This window comes from Ictidomys tridecemlineatus, unplaced genomic scaffold (assembly GCF_052094955.1).
Source record: "Ictidomys tridecemlineatus isolate mIctTri1 unplaced genomic scaffold, mIctTri1.hap1 Scaffold_630, whole genome shotgun sequence".
NCBI lineage: Eukaryota > Metazoa > Chordata > Mammalia > Rodentia > Sciuridae > Ictidomys > Ictidomys tridecemlineatus.
Genome location: NW_027524349.1, coordinates 57,626 through 84,072, shown reverse-complemented (window position 1 = coordinate 84,072; position 26,447 = coordinate 57,626). Strand labels below are relative to the sequence as shown.

The window sequence follows — 26,447 nt, the reverse complement described above, 5'->3', positions numbered from 1 at the left end:
AGGCTACACCAAAGCTAATTGAATGTAGCAGAATTGCTCTAAGACATACATTTTTCTGGACTTTTTCTTTCTTTTTTTTTCTGACAAATGGCTTTTCACTTCCCAATTTTGTTCAGTCGTTATTATATCTTTAGGTTTAAAAAAAATGGCTATCTGGAATGAGGACAGGCTTTGACCTTCTCTGGCTCTATGACTTTGAATGAGTCATTCACCTTCCTGGGACATGAATGTCATGCAGATAAATGAAGGATATCTACCGGCTCTCCAGCCTTGTTGAGTTTTAACGTTTCTCTTAATTCCATGATTCATTCTCTATAAGTGGTTAAAAATGAATTTTACAGCAAATTCCATAGCCCTTTTTAATGCTCTAGAATGAAGATATATCATATTATACAAATGAGAACCACCCTAAGTGATTCAGAGGTATGCTATTATGGTATATGGGATTAAATGAAGTAGTAGACCTGAAAGGAATCTGGTAAAAAACATCCAAAACCCTGTGGGGATGTAAAATATTAGCACAGAGAATTATCTCAACTTCCTCCCCAAATCTACCTTCATTACTCTTCCAAAACTATGCCTCCTAATCTTGGAGATATGGTTGTCATTTGTCAGACTCCGATGGATTGGGTTGTGAATTTGACTGTTTGACCTGTTTTGTTTTGCTGGTACTAGGGAGAGAACCGAGGGCCGCACCCATGTAAGGCAGCACTCTATAAGTGAGCCACTGAGCCATGTCCCCAACCTTTTTTTATTGTGTTTTGCGACCGAGTCTCATTAAATTTCCCAGGCAGGCCTTGAACTTGTGATCCTCCTGCCTCAGTCTTACTGGTCATTTGTGCCTGGTTTTTAAAACAAAAATTCTGTTGAAATACAGAAATATTAATAGTAATACCCTTACTGCAAAATTGAAGAAAAAAACTACAAACTGACGGATCCTAACTAGGTTCCTAAAAGGCCAATAATGCTAGAAAAGGGCAGGAGAGACAGGGATCTTGCAATGCTCAGGTTGTGTTGACCTTCTCTTGACCTGTATCATGAGGCCAAAATGCTTTGTGTTTTGGCAATGGCAAGAGAAATAAGACCCCAGGCATGTCCTATGTCATTCTTTTTTTTTTTTTTTTTAGAGAGAGAATTTTAATATTTATTTTTTTAGTTTTCAGCGGACACAACATCTTTGTTTTGTATGTGATGCTGAGGATCGAACCTGGGCCACACGCATGCCAGACGAGCACGCTACCGCTTGAGCCACATCCCCAACCCTCCTATGTCATTCTTTACAAGACATTTCTAAAGCAGAAATATGGTTGATCTACTTGGTGTTTCACACACCCACAGTGTAGCCATCTCATCGAGTAAAATCTAGGAGAGAGAGAAATGGGTGTTAGTAAAAGCTGGGAATGGGTCACATAGTTCAAAATGACATGTGAAGGGTTGCCCATTGGAGCTATGCAGATACATGTAAATATGTTAGATTTTCATGCCATTCCGTAATATCAACTTGACTTATTCTCTTATCAAGTGGCCAGTTGCCAAATTGGCACTTTGCTCAGAATAAAGATTATAAAATCTTTTTTTTAACTTGATGAGTGCAGTATTTGTATTTGCACATTGAGGCTCAACATCTTGCCGTAAGAGACTTTCTGGCTTCATTCCCACAATCTTTCCCTGGCAGAGCGCTCTTGTGACTGGGCAGGACGAGAATATGTATGAAAGGTTAAGCTTACAATACAGGGCTTTAGTTCCAGGTAGGGTAGGGTTACTTTGGAGGGCAGGTGAGTTTGAGAGGTGAAAAATGAACTAAATACCTCTCTTCTCCCATCTTGCTCTCCTATACCTTCCCTTGTGGTTTGAATGGAGATGTGTTCCAGATTCCAAAGGATTAAATGTCACAGTTGCTTCAACACATGGTGCACTCAGTCACACATTGCTTGGTTCACACTATAACCTACACATGGCTTTATTCATTCATCTATTCATTCATTCATTATTTCATTCATTTGTTATTTCCTCCCATATTTTCTGGGCACTAAGGCTTTACACACACTTATTGACTACCCACGCATGTGCAGAGGTCTATTTGGTTCTGATGCTACAAAAATGAATAAAATGTCGTCACTTCTTCCAAGGTACTCACCAAGGAGAGACAGAAATAGAAAATCTAAAGTTGCAACTCAGGTGATAAGAGAGATCACCAACATGACAGGTGTAATATGAGGCAAAAAGAATTTTTTTTTTTGACCATCAAATAATCACTTTGGTTCTGAAGGCACATGGTTTGTTTTCCTCACAAATAAAACAAAAATTGACTTTAGAAGGAAAATGCACTTCTGAAGAGTTATAAACTACGGTTTATGAAGGGATTCACTCTTCCAGAGACTCTCATTTGGAAGTTCGGAAGGTTGTCCAGATGATTCGGTCACCAGGGTGTGGAGGATGGAAGGCCAGCAGACCTCAGGTGGTATCTGTACTTCTAAGGGACTGAGATCAAAAAGGTATCTTGCTAGCAGAACTTGGATCCTTCCATCCATACTCAGTTTGACTTGCCACTCTGAAGGCAAGAATCTCACAATACTAGCAAAAAAGAAATGAAATCTATGTTTCTTTGTGACTTTCTTGTCTGTCAATTTTTGTGGAGAGAGCGTCCTAAAAATCTCAGGAAAAGTTTCTAGATAGGAAACTTATTTTTTTTCTTTAAAAGACCATTGACATTTTTCTTCTGAACACATGACAATGGCTTCATTCATCCTGTTCATTCAATTTATAAACACTTTTCGAGGAACTCATATGTGTTAGTACTGTGCTCAAACCTTGGATACACATTTCAGCATCCTGGATGGTGCAGAAAGAGGGTTGTATTTCCCGTACCTTTGTCTAGGATTCTATTTCCTGTGTTTCCATCCCCCTTTTCCACTACATTTTTCTGTTTACATTATTGTCATCTGAGCATACTTGGGGCTCACCAAGCCCTTGGTCATTGATTTAGTCTCTCTGCTCTAATTACATCCATCACTAATCATTCTGCCTTCAGTGAGTTCCATGCAGGGCTCTCAATAATTTAGGGACTTAGGTTGCTCTAAAAGCAGCTCAGGAGATTTAAATCAGGCACCCAATTGTGTAGACACAGAATGTCCTGAAAATTGACAAAATATTTATACTTTCAGGCCTGACTTTTCCCGGATCCCGAGGGAGGTCAAGATGTTTAGGAGGATTGGGGAAGAGCTGACAGAAAGTGAAGTTTTTCCTTCTCTTCTGACACTTGGGTATAAGGTTGAGAGGACAGCCACAGAGTGCCATATTGCATTCATGTCCTTAATCTTTCCTGGAATCACTGAGGGTCAGAAGACTCAGTGAGTGGCTATCTTGGGGTTTCCCTAAGATGAGACCCTGGTAGAGACTGGGCAAGAAGGTAGAAGATGATAGAAGCCCCTAGAAGGTGTCAGGTGTGGGGTATGAGAGATGCCCTCCCTCTCTCATGGGGTCCCATGCAGCGCTATATGAAGGTGACGAATCTACTTAGCATCATTGTCTTTTGTATCAGAAAGGCTGCTGCAGGCCACCTTGAGACACTGTTGCTGGCAATGAATTAAGGTCTTCCGTGGACCTAAACACGATGGTGATTATAGAGGCCTTGCCTCTCTACTCTCTAGCTCCACCATTCAAATGCAAACTGTGCTCAACTGTAAAATAATTGGAAGAAATTAGATGATGCTCTATTTGTTTTCTGTATATTGGAATCTCAAATGACTTCCATTTAAAAAAAAATAAATTTCTGCTTTTGTTTTGTGATCACTGTCTTTGCTAGTGCCCCAGGCATATGCTTGGGATGCTGGATGGATGGTTAGAATGGGATTGTTGTTGTTCCTGCTGCAGGGAAACCAAGTTATCTCTGAGGTCAGTAACTGAGGTCCAAGGTCCTGCCTTCTTCTCTGGGCCAGAGGCTGGCTTCTCCGAGCTCTCGGAGGTGGTGGGACTCCAGAGAAATGACTCACTGGAACAAAAAAAGCACTCAAGACCAAGAGAGATACCAGAATACACATCTGGTAATTTACGATGAATGACAGACCCTTGTCACAATGACTGGAAAACTCTTGAGTATGTGTGATCAGCACATTCTCTCCCTGTAAGCAAAACCAAATATAATCTGACTAACTCATCATCCAAGGGCTGCTTCCCCAATGTGGAGCCAGAGCTACAGAATTCCATGATCCGGTTGGTTCGAGTAGCTGTCTGATTTCCATGTACAGTGACAGGAAATGCCAGTCTATGCCTCCTACTTTCTCCTTTAGCTAAGTTTTGGGGTTTGACCACTTGTACTGCTGGGAAGTTTAGATATGTAAATGTATTTGAACAAATCATGAAGAGTTTTTCCTATTCTGTTTTTCCTCTTTGATTTTTTTTTTAAATCTGGGATTCAAGCCATCATGGATTCTTCTTCCAATGTAATTCTCACAGACAATTCTGTGCCCTCATTTCCCAATTCATATTTTACAGGGTGCATGCAAGGTAGTGAAGAAGAGGGAGTGATAACTTATTGTAATTCCAAAGAGAAGTTTCATTTACCCTCAAGGGCAGAATAGAAAATGGATCTACAATCGTATGCATGTGATGTTTGTGACAGATCTGGAAATTGAATCCAGACACGATTTGCCTCATGCATCCAACACGTGTTCACTGAGCACCTATTGCGTGACAGGTGTTACGCTAAGCTCAGAAGAACAGGACAGCAAGTTTTCTGCCTTCACGAATTTACATTCTAGGGCAGGGGACATGCAATAGAGAAATATACAGATCAATTACACTGTCAGATAGAGATGGAATTAACTTAAGATGATATGAAGGGGACCAAGTGCCAAGAGGTAATACTATTCAAGAAATTTCTCTTTGAGAAGGTGACATTTGAGTTGAGGCCTGAGTGATGAGAAGGAATTACCTGTTTCCAAGAGCCCAGAAAGAACATTCCAGTGCAAATGGAACCATCTGATGCAAAAATCCTGTAACTTCGAAAAACAGAAAGACAAAGGGGATGCGCTTTAGACTTGAAGAGCAATGGGAAATCCCTCCAGGGTTCTAAGCATGTGTGCAAGATCCCCTGATTGGTGATTGGAAGCCCACATTCTCACTGCTGCGTGGAGTATCAGTTGCAGAGAATTAAAAGTGGAAGCTGATTCAAATCTTGATTTCTGGCTTTGTGCTATTTTTCTCCCCATGATCTACTTTCTTCAGACTGTTTGATAGATCAACTCAGTTAAAAAGAAAACCAAAGTGTCAAACTGTGATTTGATTGACTAACTGCTTTCTTTTTTTGATGGGCTACTGTAGTAGAGTATCCTGCAAATTTGGTCTCGTTCTATCATGTCTTACTACTTGCTCTGAGTTGCTTATATTTATTGGGAAAAATAGACTAAGTTGAGACTGTTTAGTCCATCTGTTTCAGAATGGGTTTTCAAATTTGGCACCAAAGACCACTGAAGGAAGAGTCTCATCCTCAGGTTTTTTTTTTTTTTAAGTACATGTTGTAACTTTTCTTTTTATTCCTGATTGTTCTGTCTTCCAAAATTATAATAGATGACAATCTTCTTTTATGTCTATTAGGAGTTCTGGACCACAAGATTTTCGACTAATTTGAGAGAGCCACCTCAAAAGTACCCCTAACAGTCACCATCCAAGAGATTTCTGCATCAAAAAAAAAAAAAAGAAAGAAAGAAAGAAAGAAATCAAAGGTTGTACTTGATCGTCTAAGTAGATTCCCCTAAGAGCCCACAGACCTTGGATGGAGATTGTGAATATTCATTGACATGGAGGTTGGGATTTTAGCTCATTGGTGGAATGACTAGTATGCAGGAGGCCTTGGGATTAATCCCTGCCCCTGCAAAAAGAATTAAAAGCAAAAGACATTGACAACCACTCTCAGAAGAGTGTTCTCAGAAGAGTCTATTTCTTCAAGTCCTTCCAATATGATTCTAAACTCATATAAAGAAGGCCCAGGATCTATGCCATCTTTTGGAATATCAAAGATTCAGAGTAATTTTTATTAACCTATTTTCCCAGAGATGGTATTTCCCATGGTTTGACTCTTCAAGATTGATAATGAGGTTCTCCTAGGTTCAGACACTGATGTCTGTTCCTTGTAATGGTTTCCTTCTCTTAGGATTGTCCCACCTCTTTTTCTACCAATTTCCTGTACACAGTAGGGTGGCTTTTTAATGAGGTCATGGCTCGTGAGAACATTGCCTATACACACTCCTTTGAGGGTCTGCAGGAAGAGTGAGGGGACCAGAGCTACAGTAATCTAATCGGCCACTGGGGGAGAATAAATTACTGCTCTCTGTCATGTACATGACCTTCACCCCAGTTATATTTTTTAAATAATTACACGAAAGCATGTCAGTGGTGTCTGTGTGAGAGTTAAAACAGAATTTACAATTGTGCTCTGTTCACCCTTGGATGCAGCTCAGGATCTTGAGATAAATTTGCAGTTCAAATAACAAAGAGTCTGAAATTCTTCCAAAGCTGCTACTTCATTCAGAAAATATTCAAATGGTATCTGGAACTGGGTAGAACAACTATCTAGCTGGCCTGTTGACCAGTTAACTATGGTGATCTGATGCCAGATCTAGCATGAATAGAATACGTGTTTAGTATTATTGACAGTCAGTTTAGTATTATTTGCAGTCCCCCCAGTAGATCCCAGAGTTTGCATCAATTCACGCTTAATATAGATATGTGTATTGATTATTATTCTGGTCAAATGTGGACCCAGTCTCTGTGTTGATGGAGTTTGTTGGAGCTCTGGAGAGTAATTAATAAAGGAAGAGAGGGGTCAACATTCTATGTTCATTTTTTTAAGTTTAAAATTTATCTTTGTTTATGTTCTTAAGGCTTCTGAGATAAAGTTACAAAAAAATTATGTAACTTCATACCAAATTATATGCTGCTTATTTAGAGACAATTTATTTAGAGAAATAAACAGATCAATTACATGTAACCATTAATCATAAGAAAGCATGAATATTAGTATTAGATAAAAAGGACTTGAAGACAAGAGTACATTATCAGACAATTTAAAAATAATAAAAAGAAAATGGCAGAATTAAAATGATCAATCAACAATACACAATTATAGTTGACAATTTTAATAATTTCCTCTCAATGATTGATAGAATAAGCAGATGATACCCAAATAAGAAATAGCATAAATTTGAACAGTACTATGATTTAACTTAATCTAACTGATATTTAGAAAATGAAATCCTACCAGAGTAGAATGCACATTCTTTTCTATTTGATATGAAACAGTAGAGATAAACCAACTATTGGGCCAAAATCTAGTTTTCATAAATATAAAAGTCCTGGATTACAAAGCACAGCATGTTTTTTGACTTCAATGGAATTAAATTAGATGACAAAACCAAAAAAGTAGCAAGCAAATCCCCCCAAATGTAGAAAAAAGCTACATACTCCCAAATAACCCATGAGTTTAAAAAAAAAATTACAAGGGAAATATTTCAAACTGACTGATAAAGGAAAATACAACAAAGTAAAATTTGAAGGAGTTTTTTAAAGCATATATGCTTGTAAATTCTTGTATTAGTAAAGAAGAAATTTAATTTGATTTAAAATCCATTTCTTAAGCTTCCATCTTAAGGCATTAGAAAGAAAAGAGTAAATTAAATCTAAGTTAAGTGGAAGAAGTAAATAGTAAAGACAAGATTAGAAACCAGTGAATATGAATAGACACACAATAAAGAAAAACCAGTAACATCAAAAATTGATTCTTGGAAAGATCAATAAAATTGAAAAGCCTCTATTTAATTGCTAAATTAACACTCCTCTGGCAAGAGTAATTTAATAATTAAGAGAAAATGTGAATTATTAATATCAGGAATGAAGAGAGATATCAGTATAAAGGATAATAATATGAGTATACTATGCACAATTTAAATCATTCAATTTAATAACTTGGATGACATGGGAAAATCCTTTGAAAGAGACACACTGTCAAAACTGACACATGAAGAAACAGAAAATGTGACTAGTCCACAATATGGGAAATTAAATTTGATTCATATAAAAGGTATTTCCTCTAAGAAAACTCATCTATGAGGGCTTCAATAGTAAATTCCATCAAACAGTTAAAGAAGAAATAAACCAGTTTTATGCAAATTGCATGTGAAAATGTGAGACCAGTAAAACCCTACTACTCAAACCAATAAAGGACATTTGAAAACAAAACAAAGCAAACCACACACACTAGTGTCCCTCATGAACATGGACTCCATTATCCCTTACAAATATTAGCTAATTGAATTCAGCAATATATAAAAATTCACAAAACAGTGGGTTCTTTCCTCCAGAATGGCTACTTTAGTATATAAAAACAAAGCAGTGCATTTCACAACAGTCATAGAATAAAAGGAAAAAAAATTCCCCTATTAACTCAACTTAAGCGGAAAAAATATGGCATCAGATAAAATTTTAAAGCCATCATAAAATCTCTTGGCAAGGTAAGAATAGAGAGAAATAATCTAATAATGAGGAACTATGAAAAGTCTGCAGCTAACGTCATCGCCAATGGTGGAAAAAAAACGGAACACTTATGATTATTTAAGTAATTATTTAAGATTATTATCTGAACACTTACCATTGAAGTTGACCCAGAGTGAATGATAAACAAATTAGAAATAAACAGGTAATTTTCCAAGTGGAAATTCTGTTTACCTAGTTTATAGTCCATGCACTCTTAGGGTTTTGACTTTTTAATACACACACACATGCAAATCATTTTTTAAAAATTATAGAGTTTCATATCTCCAGGATATAGTGTTACAAAAACTAGAGTCAGCTGGTAACAATTTGATATCAAAACTAAAAAACATACAAAAATGTATTTTTTAAATTGAATTGATTTATTTTTACAGAAGTATAGTTGTATCTAAATTTGTTCCACAGAATTTACATTTATAAATTATTATTTAATTCTGTGGTTTTACTTAAACACTAAAATGAATCAAGTTTATCCACTTAAAAGAGTTTTAAATCATAAACTGAAACACAGACACACTGTAGAAACTGGCTTATCTAAATTCAAATGGACACGTGGACCTTGCCCAACAGAGACAGACCTCCGGAACTTCTCAAGAAGGAATGTTAGGATAAGATTAAAGATATCAGAGACTCGCATGTCATTATTTTTACTTACAGGAGAAAATATGATGATGGTGTCTTAATTTTCCATCACTATGATCAAAATACTGGACAGGAATGATGTAGAGGAGAAAATCTGCCTTGGTTCATGGTCCCAGAGGTCTTAGGCCACTGCTGGCTGGCTCAGCTGCCCTCGGCCAAAGTTGGAAAGCATATAGAGTCAAGTGGGAAAAGACAAACCTTTCCAGCCTTTCCCCAGAGGCCCACTTCCCTCGAGAAGGTCCCATTGCCCAGGAGCCCACTCAGCCATCAGTGAAAGTTCTCAAGTGGATGGAGCCACTAGAAAGATCAGAGTACTCACCATCCAATCATTCCTTAAAGACTTGCCTGTGACCCTTGCTGTTTTGGAGACCAGGCTTACAGAAACTTTGGGGCACATCCAGGATGCAGAGCATCAACAGGTGGCAACACGTGGGGCTGTCCAGATGTTGGGTCCCCCTCCCCCTACACACACTCTAAGAATTGTCAAAGAAATGTATGTGCTGGTAGGAATAAAATCATATCACACAGAACATTTCAAAGTTAATGTAAAAAATGGCAAAATAAATAAGACAGTCATATTTTATAACTCAGTTCCCCAGAATAACCACTATTTGTATTTCATTTTATTAAGTAGATCTAATATATTTTATTATAAGCCAACATGCAATTTAGATCTTTTAATTTTTAGAAATGGCTTATGTTTATTAACTAGGATGCACATAATTGTAAAATAGTTTTGGTACGGTTGTTAAGAAAAACACACCTGACAATGTGCCTACTGCCCCAGACAGCTTCTTCAGCTCCCACGGCTGACCCTGTATTACGTGTTCCTAATCTCCACACCCATCATATAGTTGTCACAGCTGGTCACTGCTGGTATGTGCCCCTCTGGAATCTGGGTTTAGGGCTTTTGTTTCCTATGCACAGTTGCAACCTGATTTTAGATGGCTACACCTCCAGGGCTACATTATTATCACAAATTATTACAGTGTAAAAGTTATGTCATTGAACAGTATTGTTATATATATATATATATATATACACACACACACAAAATCCTTTTAGCCTCCAAAGTCACCCAGGGAAAGAAACTAAAAAGAAATAAATTCCAACTTTTAAAAAATTAACATTGAAAACTTTAACCTATTTTTTTCTTTTTTTTTTTTTTTTGGTTTTGGGATGCAGTTCACTGTCACAGCAACTGGTGTTCTGGGACACAGGCCAATCAGGCCCCAGAGCTGCCTTTCCCAGATGCCATAGAAGTGTACTGGGGCAGTGCCTGAGCTCTAGTTTCTCTCCTTCCTCATGGTGTTTTTGATGCTTCTTGTTTTAAATTTTTTTTGTGATGTATCCATGGTGAGGGACACACTGCTACTAGGCACGGTAGCATGCTCAGGTTGAGCTACTCTTCTTGTTTAACTTCCTATACTTATCACCTACTGTGATGAGAGCATTCAAAATCTACCTTGTTAGTGACTTTCAAGAGTGATCTGCTATCATTGACTCTGTTGCTATGTGATATGACTGGCCAACCTCTTCCAAGCCATCCACTGCCAGTCCTGGTGACAACCTCCTGTCTCTGCAGCATGCCATTGAGATGCATGCATAGCCTGAGGGCAAGAATAGTTCCTGTCCTTTTCCTAAGGAGTGTTGCATCATCATCCAATTTGGGATAATTAAAACTAAAACCTCTATAAACACAATTGGCAGGTTTTTGTCTGAGCTTTCACTGAAGCCAGTTGATTTAATAGGTAGGCCTGAAGAGGTTGTGCAAAATGCAGGCCTGGTACCAGTTTCCACATGGCTGTGCCATTGCACATTCCCTCAGCTCAGTATGGATGGAAGATCCTCCGTGTTCTCAGCAGAGAAGTGCTTCCTGCTTTGCCTGGTTCTGATGTGCACACTTTTCAGCTACTGTGGTTTAATTAAATAGCACAACTTTCCAACAAGGTGGTCCAGCTCCAGCTGCTTGGTTACTGATAGTAAGAAATACAGAGGGCACAACCTTAGCCACCAGATCTCCAGTCCAGAAGTCATTAGTGAGTGGCAGCTGGGCATCTTATCAATGGCCCATCTTGTGATTTCTCTGGAATCTGCAGGTGACGGTCTCTGAATGTCTCTCATTCACTTGACAGAAGAGAGTCCAGTTGTGCTTACTTCTCTCCTCCAGTGGTGAACCTGCAACAGCTTTCAATAATGGAGAATTGAAATAGAAAATTAAAATACAGGGATGAATTGAGGTGAAAGTATTGGGAGAGGAAATTCAAAGGCAGGTGGAGGTAGTGTGACCATGGCCCTGCCCACACTGCTGTCACAGATGTGCAACCAGACCACCTCCATGGGGTGGCTACAGGAGGGTGACACTATGGAAACATCCCTGAGGAAGCCACAGTAGCAAGTCCTTCGCATCTGGAGACCCCAGAGCTGTGTCCTGTCCCTGAGAGCAAAAGACAGAGTGCTGGAAACCCACAGAGCTTAGAGAGTAGTGGAAGATCCCTGTGGGCCCAGGAAAGGTACTCCCTCTGTTTTGTGAGTTGACCAAAAGAAAGCAGCGAGTACTGATCACATCACTCAACATGTTTTGGACAAAGAAGTAGAACATTTTTTAATTCTCAGAATTCCTGTTTTAAATCCCAGTTTCCTAACATTTGTTTTAATGTTTTCATTTCCCTGTAATTTTGATACAACATAAGGTGTCTCATTGCTTCCACTCTTACAGAGGGCTGAGCAATCTCAGTCTCACCATCAATTAGGCCGTGCAGCGTGGCTCAGGTCACATAGTCCTCTTAGGCTTCAGAATGTTCTAGAAGGCCAGGACTGACTGTGAGTGGCATTATCATATTTTTATTTGGGTTTTTGGCTTTTGTTTTAATTTTTTGTCTAATAAACATGCAGGGTGACATCTCATTTTGATTTCACTCCCATTTTCTTTGTGGGTGACATGGCTATCCTTTGTCCACATGCTCCTTTGCCATATGCACACCTTCTTTGCTTGAAATTTTAGCCCATTTTTAAATTTATTTTTTCATGTTGCTAAATTTTGAGTGCTCTTTACATATTGTGAGTATTCTGAGAATAAGTTGTTCATAAGATACTTTGATCATCAAGAACCATTTAGATACAAGAATGTGTCTTACTAACAAGCTAACCAGTCAGTCTAAATGGTGTGATAGGTGTTGGAGGTAGACTTATATCAGATAAAAAGGACTTCTTGCTTGGGATTAGATGGGTAGCCTGAAACCTTTACACCCATTCTCTCATCCACACAGCCTCTGGGGATGAACTGGAACATCCAGGTTGTTGCTCTGCACTTATCAATCTTATGTCTGAGGAACTCAGCCTTAGGAAGCCAAGGTATGTTATAGGAATCAGTAAGAAAACCTGTCCTTGGCCCCAGAGGAATGCAATGTTTTTTATTAAATTGGACAGTAGTCACATATATGTGCTGCTCTGAAAGGAGGACTGGACACATTCTGAAGCCTTTTCTTGAAGAATATCTCTCACTGTGAGCTATGTATATGTTGATGCCACAAGAAGCAGTCTCAAAACATGGTCCAGGAATCTATAATTTTGATGAAGTTCAAATTATCATTTTCTCTTTTATAATTTATTTGTACAGTTGTCTAGAGCTCCCTAGTTTTATTTTTTTTATTTTATTGGTTATTCAAAACATTACAAAGATTGCAGAACTACATCGGTTAAACATCCACATTTTTACATAATGCATAGTAGTAACTGTTGTATTCTGCTACCTTTCCTAAGAGAATTTGTTTCATTAATTTCCAAAAGTTAGACTTAAGTTTTGAAGGAATATTTTGTTTTTTAAAAAATTGATTTTGAAAACAACAAATTAAAAAATACTTAGCATGATTTCTCCTCATGGCACATGCTTGACAAATATTAGATTTTTTTTCTCCCGAATAAATAGAACATATAACAAATTGGTTTGTTTAAATGGATTATTCTTGGGGAAATTATGAACAAGCTTGTTCTAAGAAACCTAGAGTGTGAGTAATTGAGTATCTAGTGTTGCAATAGTTTTTTTTTTCCCTTAAGGTAAAGAAGGAAAATCATGTGATGTAACTGCTCAGATGGTGCTGGTGTGTTGTTGGAGAAGTATGAAGAAAGTTGCTTTACTTTTGGCACACTGTGCCAGCTTCTACCTATGCAGTCTATGCCAGAATCTTTTGATGGATTATTAACAGAGGATCAGGTAAGGCTCAGCAGGTATCATTTTTGGTCAAGATGTAAATCACAAGCTTCTATTTATGATCCAACTTTAAAAACATTTTTTAATTTTTCTTGAATAAAATTTTACAGCTGTCAGCTGAAAAATAGTTCACAATAACTTAGGATTTTAGACCTGTAGTACATTTCAAAACTATGGCATTTTAGGAATATTTTTATATAAGCAGAGTTTTTAACCTTACTTTCTACTGTGATATTATTATTTTAATTCTCTTTCTCCATTTAACATACATAAACTTAAATTTTAGTTGAAACTCTCTAGTAAAACTCTCCAACTCTCTTAATTTTGCAGAGGAATACAAAGTAACATATTGGTTGATTATGGATCTTATGTTTCCCACTACTTCAATAATAAAGTTGTAGTCACTTTGGTTTTTTTGGCTGACTTTTATCATAAGACCACAAAGTTAGTTCACCATCTGGGACTGTTCAAAGCACTTGAGTGCAGTGTTTACAAGAAATTAGTTTACCACAAGCATTTCATTTGGAAATATTTTAGATTTATTAGATTTCTGTTTTTAGTTGATTCCCTCTTCCTTTCCATGTGGTTTCAACAAATCCATTTCCCATAGTTTTCCAGCAAAGATATATAACACATAATTACATTTTTAACCTTTTTCAAATAAAGATAATTTTCCCCCTAGGGTATTACAACATTCAAGAACAAAACAAATATTGTATTATGCTAATGCTGATTATTTCTATAATCACCACATGACTCATTCCATGGAAATAATGCTAATATTTTTATTCTCACACTCTGTGGCTCATGTGCTTGCATCTGGTTAACAGCTGGCCTGTGATGTTGCAAGGCCCCAGGAAGGAGAGAGGCAAAGGTGAACAGTACACTGTGGGCAGCATTATGTTCCTTATTCTCCTCCAAATCAAATAGGCATTAATGTTCTAGAGTTACTTGGAGTGGTTGCTGGTAACTGGCTGTAGCGCCAATGCCAACATCTTTGCTTAGGAATCAGTTATGATTAATGATTACTTCACTGATGTTTACCATCTTGCTATGAAATAAACACATGCCTTGATTTCTCATCTTCTCTTTACAAGGACAAGTTAAAACATATAGTTTTGGGGGGGGTTGTTGGAGTGTATTAAAAATAAATTAAGGGAAACATTTTGTTTCCACTATAACTGAGGCAGACCTGAGAGCTTCCTATGAAAATTATTTTGCCTTGACACCTTTTCTGATGCATCCAAAGTTTTATGCAATGTAAGTGAATTTATGTGAAATAACTATGTAAAAATTCTGAATTAAGATGAAAGAGATGTTTGTAAAAAAACTCACAGACTAACAATAACAATAATAAAAAGACGGGCTCTTAAAAATTATAGAGTACTTCCAATGGTGATTTGCTTGAATAAAAATAGAATTCTCACTTTTTTTTGGTTAAACCTTAGTTTCCATTTGAATGCCCTGCAGTCATTTTTCCAGTGTATTGTTCTGTGATAACTGTAGTTTGAGAAGAAACTAATGGCTTAACAAGGGATCAAAAATACACGTGATAATTGTGTTCTAACATTGAAATACTTCTCTCTATGGAAAACTTTAATCTTGCTGACTTTAAAGAAATGTCTCAGTTTAGGAGTATTTGGTCCATGAAAATCCAAAGTCTTCAAGAAATTAGTTACATGACTGTTTTTAAACAAAAATTTTTGCTTCTTTAAAAATACTCTCATGTCCTTAATACCTTTAAGAGTTAAAAATATAAATGACAGAGAAGAATGTAATTTACATTGGAATGGCTGGCCACACCTCAGGTATACCTTGCCAAGGGCATGGTTGCCCTGTTGCAGCTAGATCTGCTGTGCCTGATGGCAAAACTACCAGTTTAAGAGTCAACACCTTAGGTGAATGTGACTCCAACATTCAACTCAACACGTTGAGGCAGTGATGTGACTTGCAGGCAGAATTCCAGCCTCATGGTGGAGAATGTGAAACCTAGGTTTTATAGTACCAGCAATAACAACTATGGCCGCTTTTACATCAATGAATGGAGGACGCTGTTCCATATAGACTAGCATACTGATTATTCCCTCCACTTTTGAAAAAGTAATATAATTCTATTATAATTTGAAATTTCATGGCTTGAGGCTAGAAGACAGGGAATATTTCTTTTGTAGCCCAGTTTTCTCAAGACCATCCTGATTTTATGGCCCTTTGTTTAAGGGGGTGGCCACTTAAATTCCACATATGTGAGTATATCTTATAATAAGGCTAACAGGAAGTAACATTACAATTTGAGGGCTTTTGTTGCTGTTTGAAGAGAAAAACTGAGGCTTGTTTATAATTCTGAGTTTTCAGTGTTGTAGTCACAAACTATTGGAGTGGAAAGGGTCACAGAGATGATATTCTCCAGCTCCTTTGGACAGGAGGAAGCTGAAACCCCTGGATGCTACCTGGTTCTCCCAAGATCACAAAGCTGGTTTGTGGCAGCTCTGGATAGGAACCTGATTCTTCTCCTTCACAGACATGTTCACATGGCACAGTGCTGCCTTTGTTCTGAACTGCTCATTTAATTTTTCTTTAAGTTGATTTTTTTATTTCTAATACTCAAGCAAATATTTGCAAGCAGCAAGGCAGTAAGACAATTCCCTACTGAAATTTTTAACAAATGATCTTTTCCTTAGATCACTTTTTATGAAGCAGTATGCTCACACCCGCTGCTCCACAAGGCAAATGTGTTCATTCAGTGGCATGTCTGACTTTCCTCCTGCACTGTAACCATGTAATGAAAGGTTCTTTCATAATGTCCCTCTATAAGAGGCAGAGATAAAACCAGATTTGAGTGATGTAAGTGGAGACCCTTCCAGAGTGGGCAGTGCACACAGCCTTATCACACAACTTCCTGGATAGTTGGTGTGTGTCTAGGTTTCTAGCTTGATGTTTTGCTGATACAGACTTTTACTTGATACATTTTCTTGGTCCTCTTTCCATGGGATATCTGATACCTGTTGCCTACTGATTTTTTAAAACAACTTCCTCTACCTGGAGTAGCAATATGTTTACATATCTTTTCTGAAATTCCTAAAAAGAAGCTTTTGTGGAAATTTTTCATTCCTCTTCCCTCTACTCGTAATTGTTGGCACAGAAATCATACGAATAAAAATAATTGCCACCTATAAAAGAACTTCTACTTTATTTTTATTTTATTTTTTAATATTTATTTTTTAGTTTTAGATGGATACAATATCTTCAATTTATTTTTATGTGGTGCTGAGAATCAAACCCAGTGCTTCATGCATGCTAGGCAAGCACGCTACCACTTGAGCCACATCCCCAGCCCAGAAGAACTTCTATTTTAGATTTGGTTATAACTTGCATAATGCACAGGGCTAACTGGGTTGATATACTCCCTCTAGGTTTTTCATTATGGTTTTAGATTTTTTGAAATGGACTACAAATGAAGTATGTGTTTATTAGCATTTGTAAATTTAAAAGTAATTGCCTTTGTATTTTATTTTGCCCAAGATTGATTCGTTTTTAGAATTTGAATTGTGTTGCATGGAAGTTACCTTTTTTTAAATTTATTTTTTAAATTTTGAAACAGGGTCTCACTAAGTTGCATAGGGTCTCACTAAGTTGCACCGGGCCTCGCAAAGTTGTTGAGGCTAGCCTTGAACTTGCAATCTTCCTGCCTCTCAGTTTGCTGGGATTATAGGTATGTGGCATCTTGCCTAGCTGGAAGTTATCATTTTTAAGTTTTGAAATGAAGTTGAACATGAAACCACATCTTTTAGTCACCTATTTATTGGCTACCTTACTATATGGGTATGGTGGGGACATTAAAAATAATAATTTGTGGTTTTTCTGACCTAAGAGAGCTTAGAAGGATAATAAGGGGCATAAGACAAGTTAATTAAAAAAATTCAGACTAAAGGGCAATGGTTAAAATGGCTCAAGATTAAGAATTTGCTAGAAAGCAAAGAATAAACAACATTCTGGTAAGATATAGGTGAACACCAGAAAACTATGGCCTTTGTTGTTGTTATTCAGGAAAACAATGTTTCAGCTTTGAAGAAATCACTGTAGTAGAGAATGTACAGTTGAAAACATTAATTATCTTACTGGAGGATAAACTTTTGTAAAACATCTCATTTAACCAAAGTGGAATTTGAAACTCAACTGTTGACATTCTCAAAGTTATAAGAAGTGACTTTGTCTTGAATTGAGTCTTATTTTTTAAAATACAAATAAAGCCCCAAATGGACATTTCTTGATTGCTGCTGTGCCAGGTACTCTACTAAATGCTTATATGCTTAATCTCATTTATTTCTCACAATCATCCTGTGAAGTAGGCTTTTGTTCACCACCCTCCTGGCTTCAAAGTCTCAGATCTTAACCACTGTATGTGCCCTTGATAGAAGTGTCCCATCTGTACTTAAATCTTCTTGGGTTTATGTATTTATGAATGGAATGAGTCTTGATTTGTCTACTATATTTATTGTATAGGTAAATAATAAATTTTAAAAAGTGAGTTTACATTTGACTTTTGTTGGTGTTATATTCTAGATGAACATTTAGCATCCCTGATTTGTCTGGTGATAAATTGTAGATATCTGGAGACATAGCATGTAGCTGTCTTTCCCTATGGCAATTTACATGCTATAAATACAAAAAGCATATTAATTTGCCTGCAGAAATAAGTTTATAAAAAGTTAAAATCAGGATATGCTAAATTAAAAGACAGTCACTTGAATTTAATTTAATTTTATTTTATTTAAAAAAAAAATTTTAGGGCTGGGGATGTGGCTCAAGCGGTAGACGGTAGCGCGCTCGCCTGGCATGCGTGCAGCCCGGGCTCGATCCTCAGCACCACATACCAACAAAGATGTTGTGTCCGCCGAGAACTAAAAAATAAATATTAAAAAATTCTCTGTCTCTGTCTCTCTCTCTCTCTCTCTCTCTCTCTCTCTCTCTCTCTCTCTCTTCTCTCTCACTCTCTCTTTAAAAAAAATAAAAATTAAAAAAAATGTAAAGTTTTATTTTAGTTGTAGTTGGACACAATACCTTTTTTTTAAAAATTTATGTGGTGCTGAGGATCGAACCCAGGGCCCCACACATGTGAGGTGAGTGCTCTACTGCTGAGCGCCAGCCCCAGCCCCTTGAATTTAATAATAAAAAAGAAATCATTGCCATTTGTTCTGCATTTTTAGCATAATTCTTTTTTTAAAATCCTGAGATGTATGCTATTTATATAAAAATATTTTGCAAATACATCATTCAGAAAGAAGGCATTTATGGATTCTTTTGAGCCAGGTGTGCTCTACCACTGAACTATTCTGCCCCCCACATTTTTTCTTGTATTTTGAGACAAGGTCTTCCTAAGTTTCTGAAGCTATTCTCAAACTTGAGAGACCCTCCTGCCTTAGCCTCCCGAGTGGCTGTGATGAGAGGTGTGTGCCATTACAGGCTTTTATGAGCTTTAAATAGGAACTCAGTGGCACCTAATAAAAGACAATTGAGTTGGAGTTTTCAGAGAACTTTTTAATTAAGAATTAATTAAATTTTTTTTCTTCCTCTATTCTTACTTTTTAAGTGGATTGAATAAAATTTGTTCTCCAGTCTGAGTATCTGCTGGGAGATGTCTGGAGGGCCCTTCTATGTCTGCTCATAGACCACATTACTCACTACTCCATCCCAGTAGTTGGGTTCATCTCTTCCTTGCATCCCCATCATCAACTGTTTTGTATCATGAAACCTCTAGGTCATTCATTCAGGTCTGCTAGCCTTAGCTTTGTTTATGTTGCATCCATTTAGATAAAAAGACCTAGCTCAGTGTCAAACAGGTGCTTAGAAAATGTTTATTCATTCATTCTAGCCTCCCAGCCTCTTCTCATGTCAATTATGCCTTTCCATTTTGGTCCACCCAAGTGTGTATATCCTGTTCAAGGTCTGGACATGAAGCCTTTTCTAATTCTAGTGCAGAAGGATCTTTGATTTCTTAGAACTGGGTACCTCTCTGCATATTGATTTTTCCTCTGCCAATCCGAACTGAAAGCCTACTGAAGACAGACATTTGTTTTTATCTTCTTTATCTACCCCAGCCATTAAGCTGCTAAGCATTTTGCAGGGTTCCAAAGAAGTACTTGTTTTCTGATTAACAGTAATTTTATATATCCTACAAAAGCAAAAAATTCATAATAAGCTTGGTTATTATCTGTGTGTGTTTCTTGGGAGATGAAGAGTAGAATAAAATGAGGAAAGACTCTATTTCACCTTTTTCTTTAAAATGTCATTCTGATTTCTGAGGCCAGGATTAACTAAGGCAGAGGTCCAATCTTAAGAAGACTGGTCACCCTACTAAGGTCTTTATTATATGCCTTTTGGTTTAGGTCCCTTTGGAGGAAGTTAGGATAAAGGAAGCAATGAAAGTGGAATTACTGCTAAAGGAGATTGCAAATCATTACTGAGTCCACAAAGAAACACTTTTCTAATAATATTATGTTTTCCTGAAGTATGTTTTGATATCTGTGACATTTTGGGAAACAGAATTAATTAATTAAGAAAGAAACTATCTCTATGATTTCCTGTTCTAATTTTCTCTGATTTGAAACACCATAGAAATCTTTTATTTCTCTAATAATAGAAATGATGGATGTGATGAGTTAGCTAACTGGTGTTTCTTCTGTTCCCCATTTTGTAGGATTAGATATTGAGCTTCAGATCTATTTTGAGGATGGAATTTAGATTTAAGTCTTGATAATTTTGTTCAAAATATATTATGCAATTACTGTTTTGAAGATGAAATAAGATCTATTTTGTGGCCTTTAGCCTCATATAATGTGACCTTTAAAAATACTAAAGGAGTAACATTGAGATATGAGGTGAATCATTAGATGTTTATAGGAAAGCTTTAACTGAAGAACATGATATATTAATCTTTGGGATCTGAAAGTGTTAGAATTTTAAAAATTTAACTTTATACTGCTTTTCTGGATCTTTGTTGGCCTCGTTTCTGAGTCTTCTTTCTCTAATGACATCACTTCTTAGGTCATCATAATCAGGTAACACTATGAGCGTGGATACTTTCCCTCTGTTTAGAACCCCAGAAGGCTTATGTCAAACCAAATTAGATTATAGGTTATGGGCTGGTTCAGAACTTGACAATTTATTCATTCTAACAGAACAACTTATGAGGTAAGTTCTGTTACAATCCTAAAGTGTAGATGAGGAAAGTGAGACACTGCCTGTGGTCACTTTTTTACTCCTTGTGCCTCCTATCACCTCTGATACATGCAGAACACTAATCTAGTCACTCTGCTGACATGAAGGCTGTTTCAGGGTAAGCAGATTAAAGTATCCTGGGATGACTTGCCTTCCACTCTACTGAGATCTGTGGAGATGTGGATCACGAGATAGCTGATAACAGCTTTGGTTCTGAGTTTTGTGCAAAACCTGGACTTTCTAAATCCAGTAGCCACCAGATACAATGGTATAAATCCCAATCAAACTAACCAGTTTAACATCATAAGAACCAAAGCCACAATCACAACTAATTGTTAGTTGTGTTTTCTTTAAATAATCAGTTTAAAATTTGTTTGATTTTGCATGGGGAATAAGTGTGTTGGAAAGTGATTGGCTGGCATTATAGCATATCCCATGATTCTGAATCACAGTGATAACTGTTGATTTTTTTAGGATATCCTTTGTACTAAATCTTATGTTGCCATTAACAGTGTATGACTGGAAGGCAGTTATTGGGGGTTATTGTTTACTGAGTGTATTGTTTCAGTTTGGGAAGGTGAAAAAATTCTATAGTTGGATGATTTTGAGGGTTTGGTTATACAACATGTTCCTGACATGTACTTAATGCCACTGAATTGTAATTGAAATTAATAATTAATTAATAATTTAATTAACAATTAAAATGGTTAAAATGGTAAGTTTTGTTATGGATGTAAGAGAGGGGGAAAAAAACTTTTATAGAAAGCATGATTATTTTATCCAGGCCTACGTATGTGAGTGCTGTTGTTTGGTGTATTTTATATTGGTGTTGAATGACAGGAGCACACTGTGAAGTTTGTGACTCTGGCATAGGAAGGCAGTTCTAGTGTGGCACTTAAAGATGGCTGACTCTGGAGTCAGACTGCCTGGTTGTGTGTCCTGGCTCCACCACTTACTTGCCATGTGACCTTTGGAAGCTACTTACCTTTTCTGGACTTCAGTTTCCCCATTGTGGAGTAGAGATAATAATTGTACTGGGGTTGTGGTTGTGGCTCAGTGGTAGAATGCTCGCCTAGTGTGGGTGAGGCACTGGGTTCAATCCTCAGCATCATATAAAAATAAATAGAAATAAAGGCATTGTGTCCACTAACAACTAAAAAAAATATTTTATAAAATGTACTTATTTCATGGAATGTGAGGATTAAATGAGATAATAATAAAAAATGCTTAAAACATCATCTGTCACACAGTAAGTGTTAAGTGGATGGACATCTAGGGGTAGGTTCTAAGTTATATTACTTATATACATATAAATGTAAGCATAAATTGAATATTTTTAAATTTTTTTTAAAGGTAAAAGAAATAGGAGATTACTTTAAACAACACATTTTACAGTCCAGGCACAGAGGAGCATTTGAACTGGCTTACACTGGTTTTGTGAAACTAACTGAAATACTAAACAGGTAAAACAAATATCTTTTTGTGTAGGTTTTTAAAAGACTAAACGTATAAACCATGTGCTTGGAGTATAATTTAGTTTTGTCTTTTGATGTTGAAAAGAATAAAGATTTAGTTGGCTACAAAACTCTTGAAAGGAATGGTTTTCTTAGGTCTCATTGTGTGATTTACTACAGATGATTGAGTGAAATTTCCATACTAAGTTGTTCTCTCATTGAAAGGTGATTTGAGGTCAACTCAAAAGTTTTTGCTAAAAATAGCTTTGAAATTACTATTTCTTTTCATTGAACAAAATGAATGTTTTGTCTGTTTGAAAATTACTTGGCATTTGGAATAAAATAAGCCCTGGAGTTTTTGCATTTGTATGTATTACAGACAGAGAAAAACACTTAAGGATTTTGTCTTTTTCTTCATAATTTTGTTGTATAGAAAATTAAAAGGAGCAAAAAGAAGATAAGATTATTTCACATTACTTAGAAAAATACTTAGGCATATTTCATATGTTTAACCAAATGTGTATTTTTGACATAGGTGTTGGTAGTTTCATTCATTCATAAAATAGATTTTCTCCAAAGAGCTTGTGAGGAAACCTTAAATTACTTAATGATTAAGTGTTCATGGCAAGTGTTCTCTAAATAAAAGGTAGTATTTTCCAGGAAAACATTTCTTTTGCCTAGAAACTTTTTGAAATGAAGCAGAGTTCTGCCAGCCTTGTAGCTTCAGCAAACATTTTATTTTGGGCTGTTACAAATAGCCTTGAATATTTTTAAAACTTTTCTTTCACACTCATGGTGAAAACATTTATAAAACATCTTGGCAGTTATGGACTGCACAGAATATCTTTAAATAATCCTTTTAAAATGTCCCTGACATTAAACTGCTGATCTTGAAAATATTTTGTTATCTTTTAAACTTTTGTTTCCAGTGTAGATATGACTTATGAATATTTTTTCTCACAATGCAATATTTTCCATTCCTTCAAATCAGCTGACCAATACATATTGAATGTTAGCTGTGTGCTTGGCATTGTGTTTATTTTGGAGAATATACTACTTATTTATAAGACATGGTTTCTGTTAAGAATTTATGGTTTCATTTGGGAAATAAGCAGAGATGAAGTTCACTATGTTTAAAAAAAGGTGTGCCGTGGGCACCAACTGGTTAGAACAGACACTGGATATAGGCATCCAGCATCTCTCCGTGTGTATGGGGGTGTGCTGCTTGCACAGCAGCCTGGAACATTAGACCAACACACTTGAATAAGATGAAACTGCCAAATTTCTATATGAAATTGACGTTCTGTTGTAATGGCAGAGAGAGAAAACCGTAAGAATAGGCTGGTAGGTCTTCATAGGAGATAGAATTTGTGCTCATGCTTGGGTAAGGTTTGAATGCATAGGAGAAGAAAGCAGGAAAAATCATTCAGAGGCTAGAATCAGCATGGTTTATTGTTAGGTAACTAAGTCTTCTTGTAGTGCTGCTGCTGATGCTGCTGCTGCTGGGGTTAGTTATTAGCTAGATAGATTGAGGCCAAATTCTTATCAACCTTGAAAGTAAATTTGCTGTGTTAGGGATGGGGAGAGACATCAATTGTTTTTGATCTGAGTCAGATCATAGTGTCATAGACAAGAGAAACAATGATGGGATGTAACTTAGGCTCTTCTTGGTATACCCATTCTGTTAATTGGTAGTGAACTGGTACAAAAGTTAACCTCCTTAGCTTCTTATCTCTTCATCTCTAAAATAAGAAAAAGAATATTTGCCCTCCTGAAAGATCTCTTTGGCTTTGGTTGTATGTAGCAAATAAAATAGATTTTATAACAACTCTTTGTATTATATAATTTCCTACAAATGTGAGATTCTGTGAGATTTATTTTGGTTGTGGGGCTGGTTGTATTAAAATAGTTTTTGGTTGGAGGTGTTAGGTTAGATAGATTGTGATGACAGATTATAGTGAGGAGAGTCTGGATTCAGTTATAATGATCTAGAACTCAGATAATTGGGGCTTCCTTTATGTCAATGGCTGTGAGGGTGGAGACAAAGATGTGACATTTCAGTTAACATATGACCTCAGGTAGTAATGGTTCCACATATGACAAATTGAGTGATTAGAAGAAAAACTCTGGACATATTTTATTACATTTTATGAATTTGTGTGCCAGGAGTTAGGGCAGGGCTCAACTGAGTTCTTCTCCCCAGGATATTTGCTAAGTTCAATGGGTAGAATTTAGCTGGCAGATAAACTGGTTGGAAGGGATCTAAACAGCTATGATCACATTTCTTTGATGGGGACAGCTAGAAGATTGGGCCTAACTGGGACTATGTGTGACTTCTCACTCAGCATGGCAGTCTTGATGTAGCTGAATTCTTATGTGGGAGCAGGCTTTCCTCACAGAGAACAATCCAAGAGAACCAGGCAGAAGCTATCTGGTTTTTTCTGACCTAGCGTTGGAATTCTCACAGCATTTTGGTTATTAGTAAGTCTCTAGATCAGGCTGGATTAATTTTCACCTTCTGATGGCAAAGTGGCAAGATCATGTTGTAGAAGAATGTATGGATGAGAGATACTGTGATAGCCATCTTTGAAAAATGAATCTGCCTCTTGAACCATTGAATGTGGGTTTGGAGGTCATCAATGAGTGATTGCTTCTCTGGTTTTAGTTTCTAGTGACTAGAAAAATGGGATTGATATTGCCTAAATTTAGGAAAAATTGGCTTTGTTCTCAAGGAATGAGGTAATTGGTTTGATAAAGATGAATATGTTTGTTTGGTATGGATCAAGTGTGAGATAATGATGGCATATCCTGGTGGAAATATTTAAGTTACCAGTTGGAAGTAGGGAATTAGTTTAGCTGATGTAGCAAAAACAGAGATGTAGATTGTGAGGGTTTTTTCCATAAGCATCATAGTTAGTAAGATCGAAGTTATTAGAGCAGAGCAAAAATGAGAAAAGAAGAGAGGACCAGGTACAGAGGCTCCTGAACTACTGTGTTGGTATAGTTGAAGACGTCCCAGATACAAGGAATGGAGAGACTCGGGAAGGCCCCTAATCTACTTCAAAGATCTCCCTCATGGCTGTCACTGGTGGCTTTTAACCCACCTGTTATGAATTCTTGGCTGTTGCTTCCAAACCATGTGCTTATTTCTCCTTTTGGAGACGTTTCAAATCTGCCAAACAGAATGTTTTACATAGAACATCTTTGTAGTATGTGTAACTTTCTTTTGTTTGGTTTTTATTTTTAAGAGAAAATTTTCTTTTGGACTCCTTTTGAAAGCTTTTTATAAGCTCTTTAGTAATGAAAAACTTGTTGAGGCATATAGCATTTTTCAAACTTGCTAAAAAGAATTCTGGGCGTTCATAAAAACCCAAAGAAATGGAGGCCAGCTGCTGGCCAGCTCTTGAACTACAGCTGCATCAAAGAAGGAAGCACTTAAAGAGATTAATGGGTATATACCCAAAGAGGTAAACATGAGCTATGCCATTTAAACTGGTTTTTAATAGGATTATTCAGAATGTCTTCAAATGTAAACTGATTTCACTGTCATACAATCATCTAGGAATAAATAATGAGGGGAAATATTTTGAAGTAACACTTCTACACATAAGATACACAAACAATATTTTAAATTTTTATAATCTGATTTTCTTATGTAGTGATTTCTATTTAGAATTTGAAAAAAATCATACTTTCTTTGAAAAACACAGTTACCTGTCATGCATAATTACCTGCCTAAACATTTGGTTGGTTAATGGTTAACTACATTAAAATCATAACTCTAAATTGAAGTTCTGATAAAATTCACAATTGCTTATTTACTATATATACTTAGTATTTGAAGTTGAAATGACCAGAATCCTACACTAGGGTGTAAAGTTGCAGAATCTAGTTTTTGTTTATCCAGCCATAAATTAAATACTTAATTATAAGTGGACAAAATTATTGACTACAATTCTAAATCTAGAAGGGATGTTTGTGACTACTTGGCAATATCTTATTCTTTGTATATTTGAATTGCTCTGCTTATTGCAATATTGATAGGGTTTATAAGGTGGTTGAGTGCAACCATTTTTCCACTGCTAGCTTAAAGATATAAATGCTGGCATTTAGCTGTTTTTGTCATAAAATACTTCTGCTGAGTCATGGAAATCAACACTTATGGTGGACAAAAGTAATTTAAATATGTATTTAAACTTCATTAATCATAGTTATTATAATTCAATAGAAAGCCTTTTAATGAAAAATTGAAATATAATAGTAAAAAAAGCCAATTTCTTTTACCTTTCTGGAGATAGAAAGACTATGTCTTTAAAGAAAATGAAATTGAATAAGAAACAAATGTTGAATGTTAATATATGAGAGTTTTGGAGGGAAAG

The 26,447-nt window shown here is 36.4% G+C and overlaps 1 long non-coding RNA gene across 2 annotated transcripts in view; it reads right to left on the bottom strand.

The window, feature by feature from the left end:
- Positions 1–1,091: 1,091 nt before the first annotated feature.
- Positions 1,092–26,447, bottom strand: part of LOC120888252 (uncharacterized) — a 42,978-nt gene continuing 17,622 nt past the window's right edge. The window contains exons 3-5 of one of the 2 annotated variants that reach the window (XR_013433698.1): positions 9,203–11,376; positions 4,934–5,676; positions 1,092–1,362 (exon numbers count right to left, since the gene is read on the bottom strand). This is a non-coding gene — a long non-coding RNA (uncharacterized LOC120888252). Of the gene's footprint in view, positions 1,363–2,079; positions 5,677–9,202; positions 11,377–26,447 lie in introns of those variants that run through there. The other variant, XR_013433697.1, reaches the window with a different exon arrangement.